The sequence below is a fragment of the Rhipicephalus microplus genome, chromosome 5 (genome assembly GCF_043290135.1).
Source record: "Rhipicephalus microplus isolate Deutch F79 chromosome 5, USDA_Rmic, whole genome shotgun sequence".
Lineage (NCBI taxonomy): Eukaryota > Metazoa > Arthropoda > Arachnida > Ixodida > Ixodidae > Rhipicephalus > Rhipicephalus microplus.
This window is the reverse complement of record NC_134704.1, coordinates 163,490,511-163,515,624: the sequence shown is the minus strand read 5'-3', so window position 1 is coordinate 163,515,624 and position 25,114 is coordinate 163,490,511. Positions and strand designations below refer to the sequence as shown.

The following is a 25,114-nucleotide window of genomic DNA, read 5'->3' as shown; positions in this document are numbered from 1 at the left end:
ATCCAGATCAGAAGGTTTCGTGTTCTAATCACGTCCGGGTCAAATTCTCTTTTTATTATTTTGAACTATCTGTCTATCTACTTATTTGTCTGTCTACAATGACTTGTCTCTTTACCTGTGTTTCATCGACAGAAAGCCGAGCAAAACATCCTACCGCATGTGTGCGAACAGCTACCCTATGCGGACTCGGTGGCACAACTTTAGCACGTCTGACTCCAGATCAGAAGGTGGCGTAATCGAATCACGTCCAAGTCAAATTCTCTTTTTTTATTTTCATCTATCTGTCTACTCTTGTGTCTGTCTACAATGACTTGTCCCTTTACCTGTGCTTCGTCGACAGAAGGCAGTGCAAATCATGCTACCGCGTGTGTGCGAACGGCCACCCTAAATGGACTCGGTGCCGCAACGGTAGCGCGTCTGACTTCAGATCAGAAGGTTGCGTGTTCGAATCACGTTTAGGTGAAATTCACTTTTTTTTTAATTTTCATCTATCTGTCTATCCACCTATTTGTCTGTCTACAATGACTTGTCTCTTTACCTGTGCTTCGTCGATAGAAGGCCGAGCAAAACATGCTACCACGTGTTTGCGAACGCCTACGCTAAACGGACTCGGTGGCAAACCGGTAGCGCGTCCGACTGCTGATCAGGAGGTTGCGTGTTCGAATCGCGTCCGGGTCAAATTCTCTTTTTTATTATTTTCATCTGTCTGTCTACCTATTTGTCTATTTATAATGACTTGTCTCTTTACTTGTGCTGCATCGACAGAAGGCCGAGCAAAACATGCTACCGCGCGTGTGTGAACGGCTGCCCTAAGAGGACTCGGTGGCACAACGGCAGTGCGTCTGACTCCAGATCAGAAGGGTGCTTATTCGAATCACGTCCAAGTCGATCTTTCTTTTTTATTATTTTCACCTATCTGTCTATCTACTTCTTTGTCTGTCTACAATGACTTGTCTCTTTACCTGTGCTTCACCGACAGAAGCCCGAGCAAAACATGCTACCACGTGTGTGCGAACGGCAACCCTAAATGGACTCCGTGCCGAAACGGTAGCGCGTCTGACTTCAGATCAGAAGGTTGCGTGTTCGAATCACGTTCCGGTCAAATTCATTTTTTTAAGTTTTCATCTATCTGTCTATCCACCTATTTGTCTGTCTACAATGACTTGTCTCTTTACCTGTGCTTCGTCGATAGAAGGCCGAGCAAAACATGCTACCACGTGTGTGCGAACGCCTACCCTTAACGGACTCGGTGGCGAACCGGTAGCGCATACGACTACTGATCAGATGGTTGCGTGTTCGAATCGCGTCAGGGTCATATTCTCTTTTTTATTATTTTCATCTCTCTATCTACTTATTTGTCTGTCTACAATGACTTGTCCCTTTACCTGTGCTTTGTCGACAGAAGGCCGGGCAAAACATGCTACCACGTGTGTGCGAACGGCTACCCTAAGCGGACTCGGTGGCGCAACTTTAGCACGTCTGACTCCAGATCAGAAGGTTGCTTGTTCTAATCACATCCGGGTCAATTTCCCCTTTTTATTTTTTTCAACTGTCTGTCCATCTACTTATTTGTCTGTCTACAATGACTTGTCTCTATACCTCTATACCTTTGCTTCATCAATAGAAGGCCGACCAAAACATTCTACCACGTGTGTGCGAACGGCAACCCTAAGCGGACTCTGGCGAACCAGTAGCGCGTCTGACTCCAGATTAGAAAGATGCGTGTTCGAATGACGTCCGGGTCAAATTCTCTTTTTTATTATTTTCTTCTGTCTATCTACGTATTTGTCTGTCTACAATGACTTGTCTCTTTACCTGCGCTTCATCGACAGAAGGCCGAGCAAAACATGCTACCGCTTGAGTGCGAACGCCTGCACTAAGTGGACTCGGTGGTGATACGGTAGCACGTCTGACTCCAGATCACATTGTTGCGTGTTCGAATCACGTCTGGGTCAAATTCTCTTTTTTATTATTTTCAGTCATCTGTCTATCTACTTATCTGTCTGTCTACAATGACTTGTCTCTTTACCTGTGTTTCATCGACAGAAGGCCGAGCAAAACATGCTACCGCGTGTGTGCGAATGGCTAAATTAAGCGGACTCAGTGGTGCAATTTTTGCACGTCTGACTCCAGATCAGAAGGTTGCGTGTTCTAATCACGACCGGGTCAAATTCTCTTTTTATGATTTTCATGTATCTGTTTATCTACTTATTTGTCCTTCTACAATGACTTGTCTCTTTACCTGTGCTTTGTCGACAGAAGGCTATGCAAAACATGCTACCGCGTGTGTGCGAACGGCTACCCTAAACGGACTCGGTGGTGCAAGAGTAGCGCGTCTGACTCCAGATCAGAAGGTTGCGTGTTCGAATCACGTTCGGGTCAAATTCTCTTTTTTTATTTTCATCTACTTGTCTATCTACTTATTTCTCTGTCTATGTCACAGAACGAGCGCTAAAAATGGGCGCGCCGCCAAATTGTCGCGACGAAACGCCGGTGTGGCGCCGCGAGGTCAAAAGTATAGGAAAACAAACATCTAAAGGCTCCCCGGGGCACGCGCTCTCCCCTCGGAAGCGTGGCTTCGCCGACAAACCTCCTCGCCCCACATCGGCGGCCGAGATAGCCCGCGAAAGTTCCAGAACGAAAGGGGCATGGTCATACCGAGTTGAGTCATCCTTCAGGGAGGACATTCCAACCGTCTCGCCCTCTTCCCAGCCTTCGCTGCGTATCGCGCCGACGAAATGAGAGAACCGTCTGGAATGTCGCGCGCAAGGTATTTAACCGAGCAGCCGAGATGAGAGATCAGGAGAAGACGGAAGTCGCGCCAGAGTGCGAAGGGATCCCGCCGTGTAGTCGGCGAAGGTTTGTCCGTAGGGACGAAGCAGGAGATGAAGAGGATTTCCACCTGAGGGGTGAAGGCTCGAGCTACAGGCAAGAGCGTGTGTCTACCGCTATCGAGCGAGGACGCGTGGCAACAGCTGCGTGTGTGAAGCCGACGTGTTCGGGTGAAGAAGTTTTAAGCTTAGAGAGTGGCCTATTGAAGTCGGGAGGTTTCCTAGAAAAGAAACTTCGGCGAGGTTTCCTGGAAGAGAAACTTTGAGGGCGCGGAACGACAACAACGCTGGACTTTGAGTGAGTGATTCTCGGAAGAGTATCATCCAGACTTTTGTTCCAAGAACTTTGGACTGGATAGGTTTCTATCTCTTTAGTCTTTAAGTGTCTTGGATGTTCAATGCATGCGACTGCATTGTAGAGCGTATCGTTCGTTGTCTATGTCCGTTGTTTTGAGTTTGGCTGATTGTACTGTGTAGTACGTTGTTTGATTGGTGACGTATTGTATGTAACTATTGTGCAGTGTGCATACGTGTGTATTGTTTTTGATCTGCCGTTAATGACAATAAAATTTTGTTTGTTTATCAACTCTCGGCTCTGACTTGTTCTTTGGACCACAGCCGGTGTCCGCTGGCGCGCCAAGAAGGACCACTTCTAATTTGTCCACGCTTTCGTGGTGCGGTTCGGTAGGCCGATACTTCGACCCTTGGAATTAGCCCGGCGATTACCTCCCTAATAAACGGGACCGGTGTGACAGTCTACAATGACTTGTCTCTTTACCTGTGCTTCACCGACACAAGGCCGAGCAGAACATGCTACCGCGTGTGTGAAAACGGCTACACTAAGTGGACTCGGTGGTGACACGGTAACACGTCTGACTTCATATCAGAAGGTTGAGCGTTTGAATCACGTCCCGGTCAAGTTCTCTTTTTTAATATTTTCATCTATCTGTCTATCTACTTATTTGTCTGTCTACAATGACTTGTCTCTTTACCTGTGCTTCATCGACAGAAGGCCGAGCAAAACATGCTACCGCGTGTGTGCGAAGGGACCCTATAAGCGGACTCAGTGGCGCAACAGTACCACGTCTGACTCCAGATCAGAAGTTTGTGTGTTCGAATCACGTTAGGGTCAAATTCTCTTTTTATTATTTTCATCTATCTTAATATCTACTTATTTGTCTCTCTACAATGACTTCTCCCTTTACTTGGGTTTCATCGACAAAAGGCCGAGAAAACATGCTACCACGTGTGTGCGAACGGCTACCCTAAGCGGACTCGGAGGCGCACCGCCAGCGCGTCTGTCTCCAGATGAGAAGGTTGCGTGTTTGAATCACGTCTGGGTCAAATTCATATTTTTAATAATTTCAACTGTCTGTCTATCTACTTATTGGTCTGTCTACAATGACTTGTCTCTTGACCTGTGCTTCATCGACAGAAGACCGAGCAAAACATCCTACGGCGTGTGTGCGAACGGCTACCCAAAGCGGACTCGGTGGCGCAACTTTAGCACGTCTGACTCCAGATCAGAAGGTTGCGTAATCGAATCGCGTCCGTGTCAAATTCTCTCTTTTATTATTTTCAACTATCTGTCTATCTACCTATTTATCTGTCTACAATGACTTGTCTCTTTACCTGCGCTTCATCGACAGAAGGCCGAGCAAAACATGCTACCACGTGTGTGCGAACGGCTACCCTAAACGGACTCGGTGGCGAACCGGTAGCGCGTCCGACTTCTGATCAGATGGTTGCGTGTTCGAATCGCGTCCGGGTCAAATTCTCTTTTTTATTATTTTCATATCTCTATCTACGTATTTGTCTGTCTACAATGACTTGTCTCTTTAATTGTGCTTCATCGACAGAAGGCCGAGCAAATCATGCCACCACGTGTGTGCGAACGCCTACACTAAGTGGACTCGGTGGCGCAACTTTAGCACGTCTGACTCCAGATCAGAAGGTTGCGTGTTCTAATCACGTCCGGGTCAAATTCTCTTTTTTATTATTTTCACCTGTCCGTCTATCTACTTATTTGTCTGTCTACAATGACTTGTCTCTATACCTTTGCTTCATCGTTAGAAGGCCGACCAAAACATTCTACCACGTGTGTGCGAACGGCAACCTTAAGCGGACTCTGTGACGAGCCGGTAGCGCGTGTGACTCCAGATCAGAAGGTTTCGTGTTCTAATCACGTCCGGGTCAAATTCTCTTTTTTATTATTTTTATCTGTCTATCTACTTATTTGTCTGCCTACAAGGACTTGTCTCTTTACCTGTGCTGCATCGACAGAAGGCCGAGCAAAACATGCTACCACGTGTGTGCGAACGGCTACCCTAAGCGGACTCGGTGGCGCAACGGTAGCGCGTCTGACACCAGATCAGAAGGATGCGTAATCGAATCATGTCCAAGTGAAATTCTCTTTTTTATTATTTTCGACTATCTGTCTACTCTTTTGTCTGTCTACAATGACTTGTCCCTTTACCTGTGCTTCGTCGATAGAAGGCCGAGCAAAACATGCTACCACGTGTTTGCGAACACCCACCCTAAACGGACTCGGTGGCGAACAGGTAGCGCGTCCGACTCCTGATCAGAAGTTTGCGTGTTCGAATCGCGTCCGGGTCAAATTCTCTTTTTTAATATTTTCATCTGTCTATCTACTTATTTGTCTATCTACAATGACTTGTCTCTTTACTTGTGCTGCATCGACAGAAGGCTGAGCAAAACATGTTACCGCGCGTGTGTGAACGGCTACCCTAAGCGGACTCGGTGGCACAACGGTAGCGCGTCTGACTCCATATCAGAAGGATGCGTGTTCGAATCACGTCCAAGTCAAACTCTCTTTTTTATTATTTTCATCTATCTGTCTATCTACTCTTTTTTCTGTCTACAATGACTTGTCTCTTTACCTGTGCTTCATCGATAGAAGCCCGAGCAAAACATGCTACCACGTGTGTGCGGACGGCAACCCTAAATGGACCTTGTGCCGAAACGGTAGCGCTTCTGACTTCAGATCAGAAGGTTTCGTGTTCGAATCAAATTCGGGTCAAATTCACTTTTTCAAAATTTTCATCTATCTCTCTATCCACCTATTTGTCTGTCTACAATGACTTGTCTCTTTACCTGTGCTTCATCGACAGAAGGCCGAGCAAAACATGCTACCACGTGTGTGCGAACGGCTACCCTAAACGGACTCGGTGGCGAACCGGTAGCGCGTCCGACTTCTGATCAGATGGTTGCGTGTTCGAATCGCGTCCGGGTCAAATTCTCTTTTTTATTATTTTCATATCTCTATCTACGTATTTGTCTGTCTACAATGACTTGTCTCTTTAATTGTGCTGCATCAACAGAAGGCCGAGCAAAACATGCTACCGCGTGTAGGTGAACGGCTGCACTAAGTGGACTCGGTGGCGACACAGTAGCGCGTCTGACTCCAGATCAGAAGGTTGCGCGTTCGAATCACGTCCGGGTCAAGTTCTCTTTTTTACTATTTTCATCTATTGTCTATATACTTATTTGTCTGTCTACAATGACTCCTCTCTTTAGCTGTGCTTCATCGACAGAAGGCCGAGCAAATCATGCCACCACGTGTGTGCGAACGCCTACACTAAGTGGACTCGGTGGCGCAACTTTAGCACGTCTGACTCCAGATCAGAAGTTTGCGTGTTCTAATCACGTCCGGGTCAAATTCTCTTTTTTATTATTTTCACCTGTCTGTCTATCTACTTATTTGTCTGTCTACAATGACTTGTCTCTATACCTTTGCTTCATCGTTAGAAGGCCGACCAAAACATTCTACCACGTGTGTGGGAACGGCAACCTTAAGCGGACTCTGTGACGAGCCGGTAGCGCGTGTGACTCCAGATCAGAAGGTTTCGTGTTCTAATCACGTCCGGGTCAAATTCTCTTTTTTATTATTTTTATCTGTCTATCTACTTATTTGTCTGCCTACAAGGACTTGTCTCTTTACCTGTGCTGCATCGACAGAAGGCCGAGCAAAACATGCTACCGCTAGTGTGCGAACGCCTAAACTAAGTGGACTCGCTGGCGATACGGCAGCACGTCTTACTCCAGATCAGAAGGTTGCGAGTTTAAATCACGTCCGGGTCAAATTCTCCTTTTAATATTTTAATTTATCTGTCTATCTACTTATTTGTCCTTCTACAATGACTTGTCCCTTTACCTGTGCTTCGTCGACAGAAGGCCGGGCAAAACATGCTATCGCGTGTGTGCGAATGGCTACATAAAGTGGACTCGGTGGCGACCCGATAGCACGTCTGACTTCAGATCAAAAGGTTGCGTGTTCGAGTAACGTCCAAGTCAAATTCTCTTTTTTATTATTTTAATCTATCTGTCTATCTACTCTCTTGACTGTCTACAATGACTTGTCTCTTTACCTGTGCTTCATCGACAGAAGGCCGAGCAAAACATGCTACCACGTGTGTGCGAACAGCTACCCTAAGTGGACTCGGTGGCTCAACGGTAGCGCGTCTGACTCCAGAGCAGAAGGTTGCGTGTTCGATTTACGTCCATGTCAAATTCTCTTTTTTGTTATTTTTATCTGTCTATCTACTTATTTGTCTGTCTACAATGACTTGTCTACCTGGGCTGCATCGACAGAAGGCCGAGCAAAACATGCTACCACGTGTGTGCGAACGGCTACCCTAAGCGGACTCGGTGGCTCAACGGTAGCGCGTCTGACTTCAGATCAGAAGGATGCGTGTTCGAATCACGTCCAAGTCAAATTCTCTTTTTTATTGTTATCATCTATCTGTCTATCTACTCCTTTGTCTGTCTACAATGACTTGTCTCTTTACCTATGCTCCATCGACAGAAGCCCGAGCAAAACATGCTACCACATGTGTGCGAACGGCAACCCTAAGCGGACTCTAAGGCGCAACGGTGGCGCGTCTGACTCCAGGTCAGAAGGTTGCGTGTTCGAATCGCGTCAGGGTCAAATTCTCTTTTTTATTATTTTCATCTCTCTATCTACTTATTTGTCTGTCTACAATGACTTGTCCCTTTACCTGTGCTTCGTCGACAGAAGGCCGGGCAAAACATGCTACCGCGTGTGTGAAAACGCCTACACTAAGTGGACTCGGTGGCGACACGGTAACACGTCTAACTTCATACCAGAAGGTTGCGCGTTCGAATCACGTCCGGGTCAAGTTCTCTTTTTTATTATTTTCATCTATCTGTCTATCTACTTATTTGTCTGTCTACAATGACTTGTCTCTTTACCTGTGCTTCATCGACAGTAGCCCGAGCAAAACACGCTACCGCGTGTGTGCGAAGGGACCCTATAGGCGGACTCGGTGGCGCAACGGTACCACGTCTGACTCCAGATCAGAAGGTTGTATGTTCGAATCACGTTAGGGTCAAATTCTCTTTTTATTATTTTCATCTATCTGAATATCTACTTATTTGTCTGTGTACTATGACTTCTCCCTTTACTTGGGTTTCATCGACAGAAGGCCGAGAAAAACATGCTACCACGTGTGTGCGAACGGCTACCCTAAGCGGACTCGGAGGCGCAACGGCAGTGCGTCTGACTCCAGATCAGAAGGTTGCGTGTTTGAATCACATCTGGGTCAAATTTTCTTTTTTATTATTTTCACCTATCTGTCTATCTACTTATTTGTCTGTCTACAATGACTTGTCTCTTTACCTGTGCTTCATCGACAGAAGGCCGTGCAAATCATGCAACCGCGTGTGTGCGAACGGCCACCCTAAATGGACTTGTTGCCGCAACAGTAGCGCGTCTGACTTCAGATCAGAAGGTTGCGTGTTCGAATCACGTCTGGGTCAAATTATCTTATTATTATTTTCATCTATCTGCCTATCTACTTATTTGTCTGTCTACAATGACTTGTCTCTTTACCTGTGATTCGCCCCGCCATGGTGGTCTAGTGGCTAAGGTACTCGGGTGCCGACTCGCAGTCACGGAATCAAATCACGGCTGCGGCGGCTGCATTTCCAATGGAGGCGGAAATGTTGTAGGCCCGTGTGGTCAGATTTGGGTGCACGGTAAATAACCCTATGTGTTCAAAATTTCTGGAGCCCTCCACTGCGGCCTCTCTCATAATCATATGGTGGTTTTGGGATGGTAAACCCCACAAATCAATCAATTTACCAGTGATTCATCGAAAGAAGGCCGAGCAAAACATGCTACCGCGTGTGTGAGAACGGCTACCGCAAGCGGACTCTGTGGCGCAACGGTAGCGCGTCGGACTCCAGATCAGAAGGTTGCGTGTTCGAATCATGTCCGGGTCTAATTTTCTTTTTATTATTTTCATCTATCTGTCTATCTACCTATTTGTCCTTCTACAATGACTTGTCCTTTTACCTGTGCTTCCTCGACAGAAGGCCGTGCAAAACATGCTACCGCGTGTGTGCGAACGGCTATCTTAAGCGGACTCGGTGGTGCAACTTTAGCACGTCTGACTTCAGATTAGAAGGTCGCGTGTTCTAATCACGTTAGGGTCAGATTCTCTTTTTATTATTTTCATCTATCTGAATATCTACTTATTTGTGTGTCTACAATGACTTGTCCCTTTACTTGGTATTCATCGACAGAAGGCCGAGCAAAACATGCTACAACGTGTGTGCAAATGGCTACCCTGAGCGGACTCTTTGGCGAGCCGGTAGCGCGTCTGAATCCAGATCAGAAGGTTTCGTGTTCTAATCACGTCCGGGTCAAATTCTCTTTTTATTATTTTTATCTGTCTATCTACTTATTTGTCTGTCTACAATGACTTGTCTCTTTACCTGTGCTGCATCGACAGAAGGCCGAGACAAACATGCTACCACGTGTGTGCGAACGGCTACCCTAAGCGGACTCGGCGGCGCAATGGTAGCTCGTCTGACTCCAGATCAGAAGGATGCGTAAATGAATCACGTCCAAGTCAAATTCTCTTCTTTTTATTTTCATCTATCTGTCTACTCTTTTGTCTGTCGACAATGACTTGTCCCTTTACCTGTGCTTCGTCGACAGAAGGCCGTGCAAAACATGCTACCGCATGTGTGTGAACGGCCACCCTAAATGGACTCGGTGCCGCAACGGTAGCGCGTCTGACTTCAGATCAGAAGGTTGCGTGTTCGAATCAAGTTCGCGTGAAATTCACCTTTTTAAAATTTTCATCTATCTGTCTATCCACCTATTTGTCTGTCTATAATGACTTGTCTCTTTACCTGTGCTTCGTCGATAGAAGGCCGCGCAAAACATGCTACCACGTGTGTGCGAACGCCTACCCTAAACGGACTCGGTGGCGAACCGGTAGCGCGTCCGACTACTGATCAGATGGTGGCGTGATCGAATCACGTCCGGGTCAAATTCTCTTTTTTATTATTTTCATCTCTCTATCTACTTATTTGTCTGTCTACAATGACTTGTCCCTTTACCTGTGCTTCGTCGACAGAAGGCCGGGCAAAACATGCTACCGCGTGTGTGCGAATGGCTACATAAAGTGGACACGGTGGCGACACGATGGCACGTCTGAGTTTAGATCAAAAGGTTGCGTGTTCGAATCACGTTAGAGTCAAATTCTCTTTTTTATTATTTTCATCTATCTGTCTATCTACTCTCTTGTCTGTCTACAATGACTTGTCTCTTTACCTGTGCTTCATCGACAGAAGGCCGAGCAAAACATGCTACCACGTGTGTGCGAACGGCTACCCTAAGCGGACTCTAAGGCGCAACGGTCGCTCGTCTGACTCCAGAGCAGAAGGTTGCGTGTTCGATTCACGTCCGTGTCAAATTCTCTTTTTTATTATTTTTATCTGTCTATCTACTTATTTTTCTGTCTACAATGACTTGTCTCTTTACCTGTGCTGCATCGACAGAAGGCCGAGCAAAACATGCTACCACGTGTGTGCGAATGGCTACCCTAAGCGGACTCGGTGGCGCAATGGTAGCGCGTCCGACTCCAGATCAGAAGGTTGTATGTTCGAATCACGTTAGGGTCAAATTCTCTTTTTATTATTTTCATCTATCTGAATATCTACTTATTTGTCTGTGTACTATGACTTCTCCCTTTACTTGGGTTTCATCGACAGAAGGCCGAGAAAAACATCCTACCGCGTGTGTGCGAACGGTTACCCAAAGCGGACTCGGTGGCGCAACTTTAGCACGTCTGACTCCAGATCAGAAGGTTGCGTAATCGAATCACGTCCGGGTCAAATTCTCTCTTTTATTATTTTCAACTATCTGTCTATCTACCTATATATCTGTCTACAATGACTTGTCTCTTTACCTGCGCTTCATCGACAGAAGGCCGAGCAAAACATGCTAACACGTGTGTGCGAACGGGTACCCTAAGCGGACTCGGTGGCGCAACTTTAGCACGTCTGACTCCAGATCAGAAGGTTGCGTGTTCTAATCACGTCCGGGTCAATTTCTCTTTTTTATTATTTTCAACTGTCTGTCCATCTACTTATTTGTCTGTCTACAATGACTTGTCTTTATACCTTTGCTTCATCATAGAAGGCCGACCAAAACATTCTACCACGTGTGTGGGAACGGCAACCCTAAGCGGACTCTGGCGAACCAGTAGCGCGTCTGACTCCAGATCAGAAAGTTGCGTGTTCGAATGACGTCCGGGCCAAATTCTATTTTTTATTATTTTCAGCTATCTGTCTATCTACTTATCTGTCTGTCTACAATGACTTGTCTCTTTACCTGTGTTTCATCGACAGAAGGCCGAGCAAAACATGATGACTGATATGTGGGGTTTAACGTCCCACAACCACTATATGATTATGAGAGACGCCGTAGTTGAGGGCTCCGGAAGGCCGAGCAAAACATGCTACCACGTGCGTGCGAACGGCTACCCTAAGCGGACTCGTTGGCGCAACTTTAGCACGTCTGACTCCAGATCAGAAGGTTGCGTGTTCTAATCACGTCCGGGTCAAATTCTCTTTTTAATAGTTTCATCTATCTGTCTATCTACCTATTTGTCCTTCTACAATGACTTGTCCCTTTACCTGTGCTTCCTCGACAGAAGTCCGTGCAAAACATGCTACCGCGTGTGTGCGAACGGCTACCTTAAGCGGACTCGGTGGTGCAACTTTAGCACGTCTCACTCCAGATTAGAAGGTTGCGTGTTCTAATCACGTTAGGGTCAGATTCTCTTTTTATTATTTTCATGTATCTGTTTATCTACTTATTTGTCCTTCTACAATGACTTGTCCCTTTACCTGTGCTTCGTCGACAGAAGGCTGTGCAAAACATGCTACCGCGTGTGTGCGAACGGCTGCCATAAACGGACTCGGTGGCGCAAGGGTAGCGCGTCTGACTCCTGATAAGAAGGTTTCGTGTTCTAATCACGTCCGGGTCAAATTCTCTTTTTTATAATTTTCATCTATCTGTCTACTCTTTTGTCTGTCTACAATGACTTGTCCCTTTACCTGTGCTTCGTCGACAGAAGGCCGTGCAAAACATGCTACCGCGTGTGTGTGAACGGCCACCCTAAACGGACTCGGTGGCGAACCGGTAGCGCGTCCGACTACTGATCAGATGGTTGCGTGTTCGAATCGCGTCCGGGTCAATTTCTCTTTTTTATTATTTTCAACTGTCTGTCCATCTACTTATTTGTCTGTCTACAATGACTTGTCTCTATACCTTTGCTTCATCGATAGAAGGCCGACCAAAACATTCTACCACGTGTGTGGGAACGGCAACCCTAAGCGGACTCTGGCGAACCAGTAGCGCGTCTGACTCCAGATGAGAAAGTTGCGTGTTCGAATGACGTCCGGGTCAAATTCTCTTTTTTATTATTTTGATCTGTCTATCTACGTATTTGTTTGTCTACAATGACTTGTCTCTTTACCCGTGCTTCATCGACAGAAGGCCGAGCAAAACATGCTACCGCTTGTGTGCGAACGCCTGCACTAAGTGGACTCGGTGGCGATACGGTAGCACGTCTGACTCCAGATCACATTGTTGCGTGTTCGAATCACGTCTGGGTCAAATTCTCTTTTTTATTATTTTCAGCTATCTGTCTATCTACTTTTCTGTCTGTCTACAATGACTTGTCTCTTTACGTGTGTTTCATCGACAGAAGGCCGAGCAAAACATGCTACCGCGTGTGTGCGAATGGCTACCTTAAGCGGACTCAGTGGTGCAACTTTAGCACGTCTGACTTCAGATCAGAAGGTTGCGTGTTCGAATCACGTCTGGGTCAAATTCTCTTTTTTATTATTTTCAACTATCAGTCTATCTACTTATTTGTCTGTCTACAAAGACTTGTCTCTTTAGCTGTGCTTCATCGACAGAAGGCCGAGCAATACATGCTACCGCGTGTGTGCGAACGGCTACCCTAAGCGGACTCGGTGGCGCAACTTTTGCACGTCTGAATCCAGATCAGAAGGTTGCTTAATCGAATCACGTCCGGGTCAAATTCTCTTTTTTATTATTTTCATCTGTCTATCTACTTATTTGTCTGTCTACATTACTTGTCTCTTTACCTGTGCTTCATCGACAGAAGTCCGAGCAAAACATGCTACCACTAGTGTGCGAACGCCTACACTAAGTGGATTCGGTGGCGATACGGTAACACGTCTGACTCCAGATCAGAAGGTTGCGAGTTTGAATCACGTCCGGGTCAAATTCTTTTTTCATTATTTTCATCTATCCGTCTATCTACCTATTTGTCCTTCTACAATGACTTGTCGCTTTACTTGTGCTTGGTCGACAGAAGGCCGGGCAAATCATGCTACCACGTGTGTGCAACGGCCACCCTAAGCGGACTCGGTGGCGACACGGTAGCACGTCTGACACCAGATCAGAAGGTTGCGTGTTCGAATCACGTCCAGGTCAAGTTCTCTTTTTTACTATTGTCATCTATCTGTCTATCTACTTATTTGTCTGTCTACAGTGACTCTCCTCTTAAGCTGTGCTTCGTCGACAGAAGGCCGTGCAAAACATGCTACCGCGTGTGTGCGAACGGCCACCCTAAATAGACTCGGTGCTGCAACTATAGCGCGTCTGACTCCAGATCAGAAGGTTGCGTGTTCGAAATACGTTCGGGTAAAATTCTCTTTTCTAAAATTTTCATCTATCTGTCTATCCACCTATTTGTCTGTCTACAATGACTTGTCTCTTTACCTGTGCTTCGTCGATAGAAGGCCGAGCAAAACATGCTTCCACGTGTGTGCGAACGCCTACCCTAAACGAACTCGGTGGCGAACTGGTAGCGCGTCCGACTCCTGATCAGAAGGTTGCGTGTTCGAATCGCGTCCGGGTCAAATTTTTTTCATTATTTTCATCTGTCTATCTAATTATTTTTCTGTCTACAATGACTCTTCTCTTTAGCAATGCTTCATCGACAGAAGGCCGAGCAAATCACGCTACCACGTGTGTGCGAACGGCTGCCCTAAACGGACGCGGTGGCGACACGGTAGCACGTCTGACTCCAGATCAGAAGAATGCGAGTTTTAATCACGTCCGGGTCCAATTCACTTTTTTATTATTTTCATCTATCTGTCTATCTACTTATTTGTCTGTCTACAATGACTTGTCTCTTCACCTGTGCTTCATCAGCAGAAGGCCGAGCAAAACATGCTACCGCGTGTGTGCGAACGGCTACCCTAAAGGGACTCGGTGGCGCAAGGATAGCGCGTCTGACTTCAGATCAGAAGGTTGCGTGTTCGAATCACGTCTGGGTCAAATTATCTTATTATTATTTTCATCTATCTGCCTATCTACTTATTTGTCTGTCTACAATGACTTGTCTCTTTACCTGTGATTCGCCCCGCCATGGTGGTCTAGTGGCTAAGGTACTCGGGTGCCGACTCGCAGTCACGGAATCAAATCACGGCTGCGGCGGCTGCATTTCCAATGGAGGCGGAAATGTTGTAGGCCCGTGTGGTCAGATTTGGGTGCACGGTAAATAACCCTATGTGTTCAAAATTTCTGGAGCCCTCCACTGCGGCCTCTCTCATAATCATATGGTGGTTTTGGGATGGTAAACCCCACAAATCAATCAATTTACCAGTGATTCATCGAAAGAAGGCCGAGCAAAACATGCTACCGCGTGTGTGAGAACGGCTACCGCAAGCGGACTCTGTGGCGCAACGGTAGCGCGTCGGACTCCAGATCAGAAGGTTGCGTGTTCGAATCATGTCCGGGTCTAATTTTCTTTTTATTATTTTCATCTATCTGTCTATCTACCTATTTGTCCTTCTACAATGACTTGTCCTTTTACCTGTGCTTCCTGGACAGAAGGCCGTGCAAAACATGCTACCGCGTGTGTGCGAACGGCTATCTTAAGCGGACTCGGTGGTGCAACTTTAGCACGTCTGACTTCAGATTAGAAGGTTGCGTGTTCTAATCACGTTAGGGTCAGATTCTCTTTTTATTATTTTCATCTATCTGAATATCTACTTATTTGTGTGTCTACAATGACTTGTCCCTTTACTTGGTATTCATCGACAGAAGGCCGAGCAAAACATGCTACAACGTGTGTGCAAATGGCTACCCTGAGCGGACTCTTTGGCGAGCCGGTAGCGCGTCTGAATCCAGATCAGAAGGTTTCGTGTTCTAATCACGTCCGGGTCAAATTCTCTTTTTATTATTTTTATCTGTCTATCTACTTATTTGTCTGTCTACAATGACTTGTCTCTTTACCTGTGCTGCATCGACAGAAGGCCGAGACAAACATGCTACCACGTGTGTGCGAACGGCTACCCTAAGCGGACTCGGCGGCGCAATGGTAGCTCGTCTGACTCCAGATCAGAAGGATGCGTAATTGAATCACGTCCAAGTCAAATTCTCTTCTTTTTATTTTCATCTATCTGTCTACTCTTTTGTCTGTCGACAATGACTTGTCCCTTTACCTGTGCTTCGTCGACAGAAGGCCGTGCAAAACATGCTACCGCATGTGTGTGAACGGCCACCCTAAATGGACTCGGTGCCGCAACGGTAGCGCGTCTGACTTCAGATCAGAAGGTTGCGTGTTCGAATCAAGTTCGCGTGAAATTCACCTTTTTAAAATTTTCATCTATCTGTCTATCCACCTATTTGTCTGTCTATAATGACTTGTCTCTTTACCTGTGCTTCGTCGATAGAAGGCCGCGCAAAACATGCTACCACGTGTGTGCGAACGCCTACCCTAAACGGACTCGGTGGCGAACCGGTAGCGCGTCCGACTACTGATCAGATGGTGGCGTGATCGAATCACGTCCGGGTCAAATTCTCTTTTTTATTATTTTCATCTCTCTATCTACTTATTTGTCTGTCTACAATGACTTGTCCCTTTACCCGTGCTTCGTCGACAGAAGGCCGGGCAAAACATGCTACCGCGTGTGTGCGAATGGCTACATAAAGTGGACACGGTGGCGACACGATGGCACGTCTGAGTTTAGATCAAAAGGTTGCGTGTTCGAATCACGTTAGAGTCAAATTCTCTTTTTTATTATTTTCATCTATCTGTCTATCTACTCTCTTGTCTGTCTACAATGACTTGTCTCTTTACCTGTGCTTCATCGACAGAAGGCCGAGCAAAACATGCTACCACGTGTGTGCGAACGGCTACCCTAAGCGGACTCTAAGGCGCAACGGTCGCTCGTCTGACTCCAGAGCAGAAGGTTGCGTGTTCGATTCACGTCCGTGTCAAATTCTCTTTTTTATTATTTTTATCTGTCTATCTACTTATTTGTCTGTCTACAATGACTTGTCTCTTTACCTGTGCTGCATCGACAGAAGGCCGAGCAAAACATGCTACCACGTGTGTGCGAATGGCTACCCTAAGCGGACTCGGTGGCGCAATGGTAGCGCGTCCGACTCCAGATCAGAAGGTTGTATGTTCGAATCACGTTAGGGTCAAATTCTCTTTTTATTATTTTCATCTATCTGAATATCTACTTATTTGTCTGTGTACTATGACTTCTCCCTTTACTTGGGTTTCATCGACAGAAGGCCGAGAAAAACATCCTACCGCGTGTGTGCGAACGGTTACCCAAAGCGGACTCGGTGGCGCAACTTTAGCACGTCTGACTCCAGATCAGAAGGTTGCGTAATCGAATCACGTCCGGGTCAAATTCTCTCTTTTATTATTTTCAACTATCTGTCTATCTACCTATATATCTGTCTACAATGACTTGTCTCTTTACCTGCGCTTCATCGACAGAAGGCCGAGCAAAACATGCTAACACGTGTGTGCGAACGGGTACCCTAAGCGGACTCGGTGGCGCAACTTTAGCACGTCTGACTCCAGATCAGAAGGTTGCGTGTTCTAATCACGTCCGGGTCAATTTCTCTTTTTTATTATTTTCAACTGTCTGTCCATCTACTTATTTGTCTGTCTACAATGACTTGTCTTTATACCTTTGCTTCATCATAGAAGGCCGACCAAAACATTCTACCACGTGTGTGGGAACGGCAACCCTAAGCGGACTCTGGCGAACCAGTAGCGCGTCTGACTCCAGATCAGAAAGTTGCGTGTTCGAATGACGTCCGGGCCAAATTCTATTTTTTATTATTTTCAGCTATCTGTCTATCTACTTATCTGTCTGTCTACAATGACTTGTCTCTTTACCTGTGTTTCATCGACAGAAGGCCGAGCAAAACATGATGACTGATATGTGGGGTTTAACGTCCCACAACCACTATATGATTATGAGAGACGCCGTAGTTGAGGGCTCCGGAAGGCCGAGCAAAACATGCTACCACGTGCGTGCGAACGGCTACCCTAAGCGGACTCGTTGGCGCAACTTTAGCACGTCTGACTCCAGATCAGAAGGTTGCGTGTTCTAATCACGTCCGGGTCAAATTCTCTTTTTAATAGTTTCATCTATCTGTCTATCTACCTATTTGTCCTTCTACAATGACTTGTCCCTTTACCTGTGCTTCCTCGACAGAAGTCCGTGCAAAACATGCTACCGCGAGTGTGCGAACGGCTACCTTAAGCGGACTCGGTGGTGCAACTTTAGCACGTCTCACTCCAGATTAGAAGGTTGCGTGTTCTAATCACGTTAGGGTCAGATTCTCTTTTTATTATTTTCATGTATCTGTTTATCTACTTATTTGTCCTTCTACAATGACTTGTCCCTTTACCTGTGCTTCGTCGACAGAAGGCTGTGCAAAACATGCTACCGCGTGCGTGCGAACGGCTGCCATAAACGGACTCGGTGGCGCAAGCGTAGCGCGTCTGACTCTTGATAAGAAGGTTTCGTGTTCTAATCACGTCCGGGTCAAATTCTCTTTTTTATAATTTTCATCTATCTGTCTACTCTTTTGTCTGTCTACAATGACTTGTCCCTTTACCTGTGCTTCGTCGACAGAAGGCCGTGCAAAACATGCTACCGCGTGTGTGTGAACGGCCACCCTAAACGGACTCGGTGGCGAACCGGTAGCGCGTCCGACTACTGATCAGATGGTTGCGTGTTCGAATCGCGTCCGGGTCAATTTCTCTTTTTTATTATTTTCAACTGTCTGTCCATCTACTTATTTGTCTGTCTACAATGACTTGTCTCTATACCTTTGCTTCATCGATAGAAGGCCGACCAAAACATTCTACCACGTGTGTGGGAACGGCAACCCTAAGCGGACTCTGGCGAACCAGTAGCGCGTCTGACTCCAGATGAGAAAGTTGCGTGTTCGAATGACGTCCGGGTCAAATTCTCTTTTTTATTATTTTGATCTGTCTATCTACGTATTTGTTTGTCTACAATGACTTGTCTCTTTACCCGTGCTTCATCGACAGAAGGCCGAGCAAAACATGCTACCGCTTGTGTGCGAACGCCTGCACTAAGTGGACTCGGTGGCGATACGGTAGCACGTCTGACTCCAGATCACATTGTTGCGTGTTCGAATCACGTCTGGGTCAAATTCTCTTTTTTATTATTTTCAGCTATCTGTCTATCTACTTTTCTGTCTGTCTACAATGACTTGTCTCTTTACGTGTGTTTCATCGACAGAAGGCCGAGCAAAACATGCTACCGCGTGTGTGCGAATGGCTACCTTAAGCGGACTCAGTGGTGCAACTTTAGCACGTCTGACTTCAGATCAGAAGGTTGCGTGTTCGAATCACGTCTGGGTCAAATTCTCTTTTTTATTATTTTCAACTATCAGTCTATCTACTTATTTGTCTGTCTACAAAGACTTGTCTCTTTAGCTGTGCTTCATCGACAGAAGGCCGAGCATCACATGCTACCGCGTGTGTGCGAACGGCTACCCTAAGCGGACTCGGTGGCGCAACTTTTGCACGTCTGAATCCAGATCAGAAGGTTGCTTAATCGAATCACGTCCGGGTCAAATTCTCTTTTTTATTATTTTCATCTGTCTATCTACTTATTTGTCTGTCTACATTACTTGTCTCTTTACCTGTGCTTCATCGACAGAAGTCCGAGCAAAACATGCTACCACTAGTGTGCGAACGCCTACACTAAGTGGATTCGGTGGCGATACGGTAACACGTCTGACTCCAGATCAGAAGGTTGCGAGTTTGAATCACGTCCGGGTCAAATTCTTTTTTCATTATTTTCATCTATCCGTCTATCTACCTATTTGTCCTTCTACAATGACTTGTCGCTTTACTTGTGCTTGGTCGACAGAAGGCCGGGCAAATCATGCTACCACGTGTGTGCAACGGCCACCCTAAGCGGACTCGGTGGCGACACGGTAGCACGTCTGACACCAGATCAGAAGGTTGCGTGTTCGAATCACGTCCAGGTCAAGTTCTCTTTTTTACTATTGTCATCTATCTGTCTATCTACTTATTTGTCTGTCTACAGTGACTCTCCTCTTAAGCTGTGCTTCGTCGACAGAAGGCCGTGCAAAACATGCTACCACGTGTGTGCGAACGGCCACCCTAAATAGACTCGGTGCTGCAACTATAGCGCGTCTGACTCCAGATCAGAAGGTTGCGTGTTCGAAATACGTTCGGGTAAAATTCTCTTTTCTAAAATTTTCATCTATCTGTCTATCCACCTATTTGTCTGTCTACAATGACTTGTCTCTTTACCTGTGCTTCGTCGATAGAAGGCCGAGCAAAACATGCTTCCACGTGTGTGCGAACGCCTACCCTAAACGAACTCGGTGGCGAACTGGTAGCGCGTCCGACTCCTGATCAGAAGGTTGCGTGTTCGAATCGCGTCCGGGTCAAATTTTTTTCATTATTTTCATCTGTCTATCTAATTATTTTTCTGTCTACAATGACTCTTCTCTTTAGCAATGCTTCATCGACAGAAGGCCGAGCAAATCACGCTACCACGTGTGTGCGAACGGCTGCCCTAAACGGACGCGGTGGCGACACGGTAGCACGTCTGACTCCAGATCAGAAGAATGCGAGTTTTAATCACGTCCGGGTCCAATTCACTTTTTTATTATTTTCATCTATCTGTCTATCTACTTATTTGTCTGTCTACAATGACTTGTCTCTTCACCTGTGCTTCATCAGCAGAAGGCCGAGCAAAACATGCTACCGCGTGTGTGCGAACGGCTACCCTAAAGGGACTCGGTGGCGCAAGGATAGCGCGTCTGACTTCAGATCAGAAGGTTGCTTGTTCGAATCACGTTCGGGTCAAATTCTCTTTTTATTATTTTGCACTATCTGTCTATCTACTTATTTGTCTGTCTACAATGACTTGTCTCTTTACCTAGGTTTCATCAACAGAAGGCCGAGCAAAACATCCTACCGCGTGTGTGCGAACGGCTACCCTAAGAGGACTCGGTGGCGCAACTTTAGCACGTCTGACTCCAGATCAGAAGGTTGCGTAATCGAATCACGTCCGGGTCAAATTCTCTTTTTATTAGTTTCATCTGTCTATCTACTTATTTGTCTGTCTACATTATTTGTCTCTTTACCTGTGCTTCATCGACAGAAGTCCGAGCAAAACATGCTACCACTAGTGTGCGAATGCCTACACTAAGTGGATTCGGTGGCGATACGGTAGCACGTCTTACTCCAGATCAGAAGGTTGCGAGTTTGAATCACGTTCGGGTCAAATTCTCTTTTTAATATTTTCATCTATTCGTCTATCTACTTATTTGTCCTTCTACAATGACTTGTCGCATTACCTGTGCTACGTCGACAGAAGGCCGGGCAAAACGTGCTACCACGTGTGTGCAACGGCTACCCTAAGCGGACTCGGTGGCGCAACTTTAGCACGTCTGACTCCAGATCAGAAGGTTGCGAGTTTGAACCACGTTCGGGTCAAATTCTCTTTTTTGTTATTTTCATCTGTCTATCTACTTATTTGTCATTCTACAATGACTTGTCTCTTTACCTGTGCTTCATCGACCGAAGGCCCAGCAAAACATGCTACCGCGTGTGTGCGAACGGCTGCGCTAAGTGGACTCGGTGGCGACACAGTAGCAGGTCTGACTCCAGATCAGAAGTTTGCGTGTTCGAATCACGTCCGTGTTAAGTTCTCTTTTTTATTATTTTCATCTATCTGTCTATCTACTTATTTGTCTGTCTACAATGACTTGTCTCTTTACCTGTGCTTCATCGACAGAAGGCCGAGCAAAACATGCTACCACGTGTGTGCGAAGGGCTACCCTAAAGGCAGACTCGGTGGCGCAACGGTACCACGTCTGACTCCAGAACAGAACGTTGTGTGTTCGAATCACGTCTGGGTCAAATTCTCTTTTTATTATTTTCATCTATCTGCCTATCTACTTATTTGTCTCTCTACAATGACTTGTCTCTTTACCTGTGATTCGCCCCGCCGTAGTGGTCTAGTGGCTAAGGTACTCGGGTGCTGACTCGCAATCACGGGATCAAATCCCGGCTGCGGCGGCTGCTATTCCGATGGAGGCGGAAATGTTGTAGGCCCGTATGCTCAGATTTGGGTGCACGGTAAAGAACCCTATGTGTTCAAAATCTCCGGAGCCCTCCACTGCGGCGTCTCTCATAATCATATGGTTGTTTTGGGATGGTAAACCCCACAAATCAATCAATATACTAGTGATTCATCGAAAGAAGGCCGAGCAAAACATGCTACCACGTGTGTGCGAACGGCTACCTTAAGCGGACTCGGTGGTGCAACTTTAGCACGTCTGACTCCAGATTAGAAGGTTGCGTGTTCTAAACACGTTAGGGTCAGAATCTCTTTTTATTATTTTCATCTATCTTAATATCTACTTATTTGTGTGTCTACAATGACTTGTCCCTTTACTTGGTATTCATCGACAGAAGGCCGAGCAAAACATGCTACAACGTGTGTGCAAACGGCTACCCTAAGCGGACTTTGAGGCGCAACGGTAGCGCGTCTGACTCCAGATCAGAAGGTTGCGTGTTCGAATCACGTCTGGGTCAAATTCACTTTTTTAATATTTTCAACTATCAGTCTAACTACTTATTTGTCTGTCTACAATAACTTGTCTCTAGCTGTGCTTCATCGACAGAAGGCCGAGCAAAACATGCTTTCGCGTGTGTGCGAACGGCTACCCTAAGCGGACTCGGTGGCGCAAATTTAGCACGTCTGACTCCAGAGCAGAAGGTTGCGTAATCGAATCACGTCCGGGTCAAATTCTCTTTTTATTAGTTTCATCTGTCTATCTATTTAATTGTCTGTCTACATTACTTGTCTCTTTACCTGTGCTTTATCAATAGAAGGCCGAGCAAAACCTGCTACCACGTGTGTGCGAACGGCTACCCTAAGCGGACTCTAAGGCGAACCGGTAGCACGTCTTACTCCAGATCACATGGTTTCGTGTTCGAATCACGTCTGGGTCGAATTCCCTCTTTTATTATTTTCAACGATCTATCTACTTATTTGTCTGTCTACAATGACTTGTCTCTTTACCTGTGTTTTATCGACAGAAGGCCGAGCAAAACATGCTACCGCGTGTGTGCGAACGGCTACCTTAAGCGGACTCGGCGGTGCAACTTTAGCACGTCTGACTCAAGATCAGAAGGTTGCGTGTTCTAATCACGTCCGGGTCAAATTCTCTTGTTATGATTTTCATGTATCTGTTTATCTCCTTAGTTGTCTATCTACAATGACTTGTCTCTTTACCTGTGCTTCATCGACAGAAGGCCGAGCAAAACATGTTACCGCGTGTGTGCGAAGGGACCCTATAAGCGGACTCGGTGGTGCAATGGTACCACGTCTGACTCCCGATCAGAAGGTTGTGTGTTCGAATCACGTTAGGGTCAAATTCTCTTTTCATTATTTTCATCTATCTGAATATCTACCTATTTGTCTGTCTACAATGACTTGTCTCTTTACTTGGGTTTCAACGACAGAAGGCTGAGCAAAACATGCTACCACGTGTGTGCGAACAGCTACCTCTAAGCGGACTCGGAGGCTCAACGGCAGCGCGTCTGACTCCAGATCAGAAAATTGCGTGTTTGAATCACGTGTGGGTCAAATTCTCTGTTTTATTATTTTCGACTATCTGTCTATCTACTTATTTATCTCTACAATGACTTGTCTCTTTACCTGTGCTTCATCGACAGAAGGCCGAGAAAAACATGCTACCGCGTGTGTGCGAAGGGCTACCTAAAGGCGGACTCGGTGGCGCAACGGTACCACGTCTGACTCCAGACCAGAAGGTTGTGTGTTCGAATCACGTGTGGGTCAAATTCTCTTTTTATTTGTTTCATCTGTCTATCTATTTATTTGTCTGTCTACATTACTTGTCTCTTTACCTGTGCTTCATCGACAGAAGTCCGAGCAAAACATGCTACCACTAGTGTGCGAACGCCTACACTAAGTGGATTCGGTGGCGATACGGTAGCACGTCTGACTCCAGATCAGAAGGATGCGAGTTTGAATCACGTCCGGGTCAAATTCTCTTTTTATTATTTTCATTTATCCGTCTATCTACTTAATTGTCTGTCTACAATGACTTGTCTCTTTACCTGTGCTTCATTGACAGAAGGCCGAGTAAAACATGCTACCGCATGTGTCCGAAGGGACCCTTCAAGCGGACTCGGCGGTGCAATGGTACCACGTCTGACTTCAGATCAGAAGGTTGTGTGTTCGAATCACGTTAGGGTAAAACTCTCTTTTTAATATTTTCATCTATCTGAATATCTACCTATTTGTCTGTCTACAACGACTTGTCTATTTACCTGTGATTCAACCCGCCGTGGTGGTCTAGTGGCTAAGGTACTCGGGTGCTGACCCGCAGTCACGGGATAAAATCCTGGCGGCGGCGGCTGCATTTCCGATGGAGGCGGAAATGTTGTAGGCCCGTGTGCTCAGATTTGGGTGCACGGTAAAGAACCCTATGTGTTTAAAATTTCTGCAGCCATCCACTGCGGCGTCTCTCATATTCATATGGTGGTTTTGGGATTGTAAATCCCACAAATCAATCAATTTATCAGTGATTCATCGAAAGAAGGCCGAGAAAAACATGCTACCGCGTGTGTGAGAACGGCTACCCTAAGCGGACTCTTTGGCGCAACGGTAGCGCGTCGGACTCCAGATCAGAAGGTTGCGTGTTCGAATCATGTCCGGGTCAAATTCTCTTTTTCATTTTTTCATCTGTCTATCTACCAATTGGTCTGTCGACAAGGACTTGTCTCTTTACCTGCGCTTCATCGACAGAAGGCCGAGAAAAACATGCTACCACGTGTGTGCGAACGGCTACCCTAAGCGGACTCGGTGGCGCAACTTTAGCACGTCTGACTCCAGATCAGAATGTTGCGTGTTCTAATCACATCCGGGTCAAATTCTCTTTTTAATAGTTTCATCTATCTGTCTATCTACCTATTTGTCCTTCTACAATGCTTTGTCCCTTTACCTGCGCTTCCTCGACAGAAGGCCGTGCAAAACATGCTACCGCGTGTGTGCGAATGGCTACCGTAAACGGACTCGGTGGCGCAACGGTAGCGCGTCCGACTCCCGATAAGAAGTTTGCGGGTTCGAATCACGTTCGGGTCAAATTCTCTTTTTTATTATTTTCATCTGTCTGTCTATCAACTTATTTGTCTGTCTACAATGACTTGTCTCTTTACCTTTGCTTCATCGATAGAAGGCCGACCAAAACATTATACCACATGTGTGCGAACGGCCACCCTAAGCGGACTTTGTGGCGAACCGGTAGCGCGTCTGACTCAAGATCAGAAGGTTGCGTGTTCTAATCACGTCCTGGTCAAATTCTCTTTTTAATATTTTCATCTATCTGTCTATCTACCTATTTGTCCTTCTACAATGACTTGTCTCTTTACCTGTGCTTCATCGACAGAAGGCCGAGCAAAACATGCTACCGCTTGTGTGCGAACGCCTACACTAAGTGGACTCGGTGGTGATACGGTAGCACGTCTGACTCCAGATCACATGGTTGCGTGTTCGAATCACGTCTGGGTGAAATTCCCGTTTTTTATTATTTTCAACTA

The 25,114-nt window shown here is 46.2% G+C and overlaps 3 non-coding genes across 3 annotated transcripts; all 3 read left to right on the top strand.

Moving 5' to 3' along the window:
• The first annotated feature begins 2,310 nt into the window (after positions 1-2,310).
• TRNAW-CCA (transfer RNA tryptophan (anticodon CCA)) lies at positions 2,311-2,382 on the top strand. Its single transcript has one exon. It is a non-coding gene; the product is annotated as a tRNA-Trp (tRNA).
• Positions 2,383-5,585: 3,203 nt separating this feature from the next.
• TRNAW-CCA (transfer RNA tryptophan (anticodon CCA)) lies at positions 5,586-5,657 on the top strand. Its single transcript has one exon. It is a non-coding gene; the product is annotated as a tRNA-Trp (tRNA).
• A 16,352-nt stretch (positions 5,658-22,009) lies between these two features.
• On the top strand, positions 22,010-22,081 carry TRNAW-CCA (transfer RNA tryptophan (anticodon CCA)). The gene has a single exon. It is a non-coding gene; the product is annotated as a tRNA-Trp (tRNA).
• Positions 22,082-25,114: the final 3,033 nt, after the last annotated feature.